Genomic DNA, 9532 nt, shown 5'->3' with positions numbered 1-9532 from the left:
AAACCTGACTTCCCCTCAACAAATCCAAAACCTGATTTCGCCCATACAGTCAATTACATCACCAATACCTCCTCCATTTCCAGTTCCGCTACCACTACAGCAACCCCCGTTCTCCTTACTTCCAACAAATTCCGCTATGACACCACCAGTACAATTACGTATTGGTGATCGACCGCAGCACTTAGCCTTACCAAACCTGAAACCGAAACGACTACCAACTAATTCGATTCCAAAGATCCCATTGATGCAAGAAAAAAGACCTGGATTTCCTGATAATTCATCAATTCTTCCCATAAATAGACCAGCAGCCTTTCCGAATTCATCAATCCCTCCTATAAATAGACCAGCAGCCTTTCCGGTGACACGCTGTGGAAGAACGAATAAACCACCCATCCGCTATCAAGACTGACTCTGATGTATATTATCAAGCAAAAAGAAATCCTAAGCGAACTAATCTAGGGACAATCAGTTTTGATGAATTTAATAATGATACAAATTGATTTAACTAAAACAATACTGTTGGTTTTTTTTTAATGGATTTTATAATGGATTTTATTTATATATATAAAGGGAAAGATGTCATGTTATAAATATCTCCCGCTAGGGGAATTAATAGTTCTGTTTGTATGTTCTCCCGCTAGGGGTTCTGGAGCTAGGTGTGAGCTTGACGGGAGAACGTCAGTTGTTGTAACGCACTTAACATGAGTAGTCACTTTTAATAAAGGATAAATTAAGTACTTTTAATATGGCAGTTTATTAAACACAACACCACCAACGCCTAAACCCATTATACCACCAACGCCCAAACCCATTAAACCACCAACGCGTAAACCCATTATAGCACCAACGCGTAAACCCATTATACCACCAACGCGTAAACCCATTATACCACCAGCGCGTAAACCCATTATACCACCAACGCCTAAACCCATTATACCACCAACGCCTAAACCCATTATACCACCAACGGCTAAATTCACTATACCACCAACACCTAAATTCACTATACCACCAACGCCTAAACCCATTATACCACCAACGCCTAAACCCATTATACCACCAACGCCTAAACCCATTATACCACCAACGCCTAAAACCATTAATAAAAACTGTCATTGTAGACAAAGACGCGAAAAAGTAAAAGATAAGTGTACAGTACCTAGATCATGAATTGTTTGAAGTAACAGATATTCAAATTTTCTCTTTTGAAGACACGATTATAAAACATCAATTATTTGAAAAAATTCTTATCTTAGTTTTTTTCACTAAAATTACTTAAATAAAAATATTTTATCATGATTCATGAGCATTATTTTAAAAACCGTAAGCGTTTTCATTTTCTCTCAAAAATTTAGAGTGAGGTTGAGTATTCGGCCCTGCAAAGAGAATAAATAGACAGAAAATCGTTTATAGCTGATAAAATAAAAACCGTATGAAAATTTAACAAAACATGTTAGTTAATTTTAATATTTTCGAATCTTAAAAATTTACTTGATCACGACAAATCAGTTCTTTTCGAATTTAGTAACTACATCACAGCCAAACTGCCTAGGTTATTTTCCGCCTCCCAATATTTCCGATCTTAAAAGCTCGATTATTAAGATTACCGAGTATTTGAACCACATAAAAACAAATGTTAGTGGAAAATTACCCTATTATCCCTTAAAAAATTCTTGTTGATACTCTTTTTTTTCTAGATCTAATATTGAGAGCAAAATACTTGTGTAAATAATGTTGAAAAATATTTTTGGGCAAATGAAATTTTGGTGAAAAAAACTAAGATAAGAATTTTTTCAAATAATTGATGTTTTATAATCATGTCTTCAAAAGAGAAAATTTGAATATCTGTACTTCAAACAATTCATGATCTACACTTATCTTTTACTTTTTCGCGTCTTTGTCTACAATGACAGTTTTTATATATATCTGTTACTTCAGTCTTAATAATAATTAAAATTGTATAAAAACCTCAGGAGAGAAAATGTCTTAGGGCGATGCGCATGCGTTTGAACTAAAATAAATCTATTATAGAACTGTCAATTCAGACTACTTGACTAATCGACGCCCAGTGAAAATAAAACTGCTTTACCGTCATTTTCACATGCAAATCATAGAGGAAGCCGTAATTTTACCAAAAAATGGACCTGTACACAAAAATATTCTGTAGACCTGTGCCCAAAAAGATTTCGCAGGCCTGTTTACAGATTCCTTTAACTTAACAAATACCGAAGACATGTGCACCAACACATGTCATAGAGTTGTACACACACATGTCATAGAGTTGTACACACACATGTCATAGAGTTGTACACACACATGTCATAGAGTTGTGCACCAACGCATGTCATAGAGTTGTGCACCAACGCATGTCATAGAGTTGTGCAAAAGCTCATGTCATATAGTTATGCACCAACTCATGTCATATAGTTGTGCACCAACTCATGTCATATAGTTGTGCACCAACTCATGTCATATAGTTGTGCACCAACTCATATCATATAGTTGTGCACCGACACGTGTAGAGTTGTGCACCGTCAATGTCATACCTACCTAGATTAATTATCTGTGATGGGTAATATAGCTTAATTACCTGTGTTCGGCAATCTAGCTTAATTACCTGTGTGCGATAATCTTGCTTAATTTTCAGTGTTTGGTAATCAAGCTTTATTACCAGTGTTCGGTAATCAAGCTTTATTACCAGTGTTCGGTAATCTAGCTTAATTAGCTATAAGCGCTAAACTAGCTTAATTAGCTGTAATCGCTAAACTAGCTTAATTAGCTGTAATCGCTAAACTAGCTTAATTAGCTGTAATCGCTAAACTAGCTTAATTAGCTGTAATCGCTAAACTAGCTTAATTAGCTGTAATCGCTAATCTAGCTCAATTAGTTGTAATCGCTAAACAAGCTTAATTAGCTGTAATCGCTAAACTAGCTTAATTGGCTGTAATCGCTAATCTAGCTTAATTAAATGTAATCGCTAATCTAGCTTAATTAGCTGTAATCGCTAATCTAGCTTAATTAGCTGTAATCGCTAATCTAGCTTAATTAGCTGTAATCGCTAATCTAGCTTATTTAGCTGTAATCGCTAATCTAGCTTATTTAGCTGTAATCGCTAATCTGGCTTATTTAGCTCTAATGGCTTATCTAGCTTAATTCGCTCTAATCGCTAATCTAGCTTAATTCGCTCTAATCGCTAGTCTAGCTCAATTAGCTGTAATCGCTAAACTACCTTAATTAGCTGTAATCGCCAATCTAGCTTAATTAGCTGTAAACGCTAATCTGGCTTAATAAGCTGTAATCGCTAATCTGGCTTAATTAGCTCTAATCGCTAATATGGCTCAATTAGCGGTAATCACTAATCTGGCTTAATTCGCTGTAATCGCTAATCTGGCTCAATTAGTTGTAATCGCTAATGTAGCTCAATTAGTTGTAATCGCTAATGTAGCTCAATTAGTTGTACTCGCTAAACTAGCTCAATTAGCTGTAATCGCTAAACTAGCTTAATTAGCCGAATTCGCTAATATGGCTTAATTAGCTGTAATCGCTAGTCTGGCTTAATTAGCAGTAATCGCTAATCTGGCTTAATTAGCAGTAATCGCTATTCTGACTTAATTAGCTGTAGTCGATAATCTGGCTTAATTAGCTGTAATCGCTAATCTGGCTTAATAAGCTGTAATCGCTAATCTGGCTTAATAAGCTGTAATCGCTAATCTGGCTTAATAAGCTGTAATCGCGAATCTGGCTTAATTAGCTGTAATCGCTAATCTGGCTTAATTAGCTGTAATCGCTAATCTGGCTCAATTAGCTGTAATCGCTAATCTGGCTCAATTAGCTGTAATCGCTAATCTGGCTTAATTCGCTGTAATCGCTAATCTGGCTCAATTAGTTGTAATCGCTAATGTAGCTCAATTAGTTGTAATCGCTAATGTAGCTCAATTAGTTGTACTCGCTAAACTAGCTCAATTAGCTGTAATCGCCAAACTAGCTCAATTAGCTGTAATCGCTAAACTAGCTCAATTAGCTGTAAACGCTAATCTGGCTTAATTAGCTGTAATCGCTAATCTGGCTTAATTAGCTGTAATCGCTAATCTGGCTTAATTAGCTGTAATCGCTGATCTGGCTTAATTAGCTGTAATCGCTAATCTGGCTTAATTAGCTGTAATCGCTGATCTGGCTTAATTAGCTGTAATCGCAAATCTGGCTTAATTAGCTGTAATCGCTAATCTGACTTAATTAGCTGTAATCGTTAATCTGGCTTAAATAGCTGTAATCGCTAGTCAATTTTAAATAGCTGTAATCGCTAGTCAATTTTAAATAGCTGTAATCTTTAATCTAGCTTAATTAACTGTAACCGCTAGTCAAGCTTAATTAGCTGTTATCGCTAATCTAGCTTATTTAGCTGCTATCGCTAATCTAGCTTAATTAGCTGTTATCGCTAATCTAGCTTATTTAGCTGTTATCGCTAATCTAGCTTAATTAGCTGCTATCGCTAATCTAGCTTAATTAGCTGTTATCGCTAATCTAGCTTAATTAGCTGTTATCGCTAATCTAGCTTAATTAGCTGTAATCGCTAATCTAGCTTAATTAGCTGTTATCGCTAATCTAGCTTATTCAGCTGTTATCGCTAATCTAGATTAATTAGCTGTTATCGCTAGTCTAGCTTGATTAGCTGTTATCGCTAGTCTAGCTTAATTAGCTGTTATTGCTAACCTAGCTTAATTAGCTGTTATCGCTAACCTAGCTTAATTAGTCATAGACTTTTGCACTAACAGAATTCAGATGTCATAGACTTGGGCAAAGCTTTTTCTGAAATAAATTAGATTTGAAACGAGCTTATGGACTCGCAAACTATTCAAGATATTTTAACTTCAATAGAGCATTTCATCCATTAAACTTGAAATAGAATCACACAAAATTTATATTCAACCACTAAACGCTAATAAAGGCGAGTTTCGAATGTGTTGTCAATTTCTAATAAAACAGTGTATCATTGAAAAAATCGCAAATCGAGGTATTTTTGAAAAATTTAAACAAACATACTTAAGCTTAATTTTTGTGAATAAAAAGTAGAAAAGGACCTAATATAGAGATCATACGTTCATTTAAAAGCGTTTTCAATCCTAAGAAATGTATAATTTTTGTAGTATACGTTCCACAATTTGACCTTTTTTCAAAAAAATCCCATGTTATTTCTGAGGGAATTTTCCAGTTTTTAGCCAAAAAGGCTGACTAATTTTATGTAAATGAAAACAACCCTTAGCAACTTTATTTTTTATAAAATAAACTATTAGATGAATCTCTTTGAAATTTTAACCACATATTCAGGACCCGGATTGTAGTTCTGTGGAATTTTTTCAAAACAGTTAGCAGAACACAAAAAAGTTTGAGCCAATCAAATAATCTTCATTATACATTAGAGGCAGTATGAAGTCTTATCTAAGAGAGCTACCGCTCTCCTAGAATTATACCACCAACGCCTAAACCCATTATACCACCAACGGCTAAATTCACTATACCACCAACGCCTAAATTCACTATACCACCAACACCTAAACAAACTATACCACCAACACCTAAACAAACTATACCACCAACACCTAAACTAACAAAACCACTCGCACCTAAACCCATTAACACACTAAACCACCAACATCTAAACCAACAAAAGCACCCACACCCAAACCGATTAAGCCACCCACCATATCTAAACCCATTAACCCAATAAACTGGCAAAACCTAAACCTACTAAACCACCAGCAAAACCACCCACACCAAACCATGAATTTATATAACAATGAATATACATCCCTATGCTATACCCTTTATAACCTGTCAATTTGATTTGGGTGTTGGCTTACAAGTCAACGACGTCTTTTGAGTAGCCAATCAATCATAAGTTAGAAGGAGGGTACCTATTGGGTCCTGGTGTAACGCTGAAGCGCCAGGGTGACGTCAGCAGCGCTCGCTTGGCAATATTTTGCTGGGTATTTTTAACGCGTTATGTTTCGAGATACAGCAATTTTTATATCAAAAACCTCATAATATCACATAAAACCTGATTTAATAATGTCAGGGGTCGCGATAACATATAACACTCACTGCTGGCTCTTGCCTCTTGTTCAAACTCGGGATTATTGGGAAAGAAGCTTTCACCACGTGACTTGTGTCGTCTATGTCTAAGCCCCACACAAGTCTGAACCAGAGGTTAGAGTTTAGACGGGGAAATGCCTATGTATATTCATTGTTGTACAGGTTCATGCCTAAACCACCAACTCCCAAACCACCTGATTTTGTCGACTGTTATTTGATTTAAAGTTTTTTAATCAGTGTAAAATGTACCAAATTTTTGATGTAATTAAAATAAAGCCTTAAGCATGGTTTTAATGGGAGCGAATTAAATATGCCTTTCGCAACGGCAAGTGATTTTCACAAAACTACAATAAGCATGCCGAAGCAGGAAAGTTAAATCCTGGTTAACATTAGCACGGCCCTAATTGATGGCTACTCAAATGTATGCATTGTTTACTAGAGAAATATTAAACATGGGATATTTTTGCACTAGTACTTGGGACAAGTGACCCCCTAGGGTCCACAATATTAAAGTGGTCCTTTAAATGCGTACACCCGCCGTTGGGGTGTGCTATACTACCTTTGTAAATTCGAAACTAACATAATCTTTCCACCCCCAACCACACCTGGCTTGTACTGTCTGAGATCGCTCGCGATTTCCTCTATTACGTCATAAAATTGGACAGAGAGGCGGATCATAGCCCACTCGATCAGTTTAACCCGTGATCGAGTGGGCTATACTCGGATTCACATCTTCCATAGTTCGGTCGCGAACTCGAGTCGGAACCGATTTCTATTAAAAGATAGGTCAGTACCGATCGCTCGGTAAAACAAAATAAGCATAAACATTAACTTGGCGGGGAAAAAACCAATGTTAAAACCGGTACGGAATTTACGGAAATTATGCGCATTTCTCTTAAAGGCTGATTTACATGGTTTCTAAAATTCTGTTTGTGTGTGAACTTTTCGCTGGTGTCAAGGCTCATTTACATGCACGATTGTAGCTCGTACAAACAGGATTATGCTTGAAATATTTTAATATTTTCTGCACAAGCTCAAGCTCGGCCATTTACATGACTGCTTGCAGCTTCGCTTGTTCCTTGGTTTGGTTTTTAACAAGTTCAATCTGCAACCAAAACGATTTTTTTTTCAAGCAAGCATAAAAAAAAAGCTACCACCATCAATGAAAATTCAGTTTTTTATAATTTTGACAAAATTTCAACTGGATATTAGTCATAACTTGCCTCTTTGAAATGGCAAATGTGCCGAATTGAAATTAAGTTTTTATTGAGCCAACCTTATTTTGGAACACGCTAATTTTAATTTTAAATGTAAACTTACACCCAAAGCCAGTAAAGGTATTTTTTCTGCCAAAAAAGTTAGCCTTTGAGATCGTGACAACAATGACTGCAATAAAGGCCAAACACATACAGGGTGTTTCTGATAAGCATGTCATAAATTAAAGGGTGTGTTCTTTGGGTCAAACTGAGTGAAAAGTGTCAAAGAACATGGGGTCTACAACGCTTAGTTTCGGAGGTACGGGTCCCCAAACATTGACTCCCAAAACGTGAAAAATGTCACAAATGTGGAGTAAGACATATCAGCTTGCTCATCTTGTTTAGACAATTCCAATACCCTCCCATCTTAGAATTCTAATGAGCCATTTTCTAGAAGAAGCGTATTATTAAAGGTAGAAGTGTGCAAGGACTGGTCAATAAAAGTTGGTTCAAAGTGACAAACAAAGAAGAGTTTCCAGTTAATGGATCATTTATTCGTACATGTACAAAGTTAGCAGCAGTTTTAGAGGTATTGTTCAAAATGCCCACCATTAGCATTAATGCAAAGTAAGTGGAATACAATCTTCCAAGTTTCCGGGAACTGTAAATGCGGTCCGGAAATTGAGAACACATTTGCTACGATTTTCCAACTGCGAACGCGGTCCCCTGGGGTGTAACAACAGACAGACACACACACAGGCCGACACGTCGAAATTAGAAGCTCTCCGTGACATACGTCACTCCAAAGTTTGAAAAATTAGGCTTAAAAAGTTTGAAACATTAGGCTTAACGAAAATCTGAACAATTTCAAGTTATATCTTAAAATATATTTTCAAAAGCATGTAAATCAAAATGCTTGAAGCGTGTATAAACGTAAATATAAAAATCTCGAGCTCTGTCACTAGCCAAAAGTTCACACACAAGCAGATTTTTTTGAAACCATGTTAATAAATCAGCCTTTACGGATCTAAGCGTTGCCTACGTTAATCAAGGCCTGTGCGCGGTGGCTTCGAAGGGGGGGGGGACTTTTAAGAAACGCGACTTCTTATTTTCTCCCTATTTTAGCGCGAGATTTCATTGATAGCTGGACCGAAACGCGCGCGAAAATGAGTATTTAAAATTCTAAGCGCGAGAAAATGAACATTTCAAATTCCAAGCGCGAGAAAATGAACATTTCAAATTATTTAGGTCCAGCTATTAGCGCCTCAGGTCCAGCCAGGAATACATAGATTTAGTACTTGGAATCTTTAAGAGGCCATAGACCCCACACAAATATCTGATTGACTGTGAGGGGAAGCGCCAAAAACGTTTAAACCACCTGCTCCTCCTTCCTTGCGTCTCATTGGTTATGCTAATATGTGGGACAGATCGAGATCATGACCTTTTAAGCTGTCGTCTGCATCAGTTTCGGCTCCGAAACAGGCTTGGAAATAAGGTTTATTTCTGAACTAGTCCTCCGGACCAGTGACCCTTCCCCTATTTATTTTTCTACTGGTCCCAGGACTTGTGGTCGTTCTATCTTCTAAAAATATTTATTTATTTATATATATTTTGGCACACATAATTTTAGGCACATTTTTTTACCTAAAACTGCCCTCATCTTGTACTAGTCGGAAAGCGTTGATCCTATCCCTTTAAACATAGCTATTGTTGACGTTTGAATTCAAGCGTATGCCTCTTTAACAATTTTTGGAAATTTAGGGTATAGGGTCTTTGCGCGTGACGTCAAGTTACCTACCCGCTTTCCTCTCCCCTTGCCGGCTGCCCGCTCTGGCCACGTTAGGACGCCATGTTGACATCCCCTGAAAACCGGTTTTCATCCCCTATTTCTTCTCCCTTTTTACTCTCGCGGAAACACCCTATATAAGGCGATTGATTCACGTTGGGAGGCTAGACGTATCTCGTAACCCTACCCGATCACCGAGTACTTCATAATCTTAACGATAGGAGTAAATGCCAAAAAATGCTTTCTGCGTACACGTATGCTCTGATTTGCCAATAGCGAACGCTGTGACAGACATACAGATACGTCCAGTGTAATACCTCTCCCTGACGTCATCGTCACTCGGAGAGGTAATATAACAAGCTTCGAAGTAGATCAGTCATACAACAATACGGAAAGTACCCCAGCTTCTGATGCATTAGTATTCGTTGACACTGGTACACAAACCCCAGTTAATACTTTT

This window comes from Phalangium opilio, unplaced genomic scaffold (assembly GCF_054372755.1).
Source record: "Phalangium opilio isolate 3A_F unplaced genomic scaffold, DU_Popi_V2 ptg000038l_1, whole genome shotgun sequence".
Classification (NCBI taxonomy): Eukaryota; Metazoa; Arthropoda; class Arachnida; order Opiliones; family Phalangiidae; genus Phalangium; species Phalangium opilio.
The sequence above is the reverse complement of the archived record's forward strand: the minus strand, read 5'-3'. Positions refer to the sequence as shown.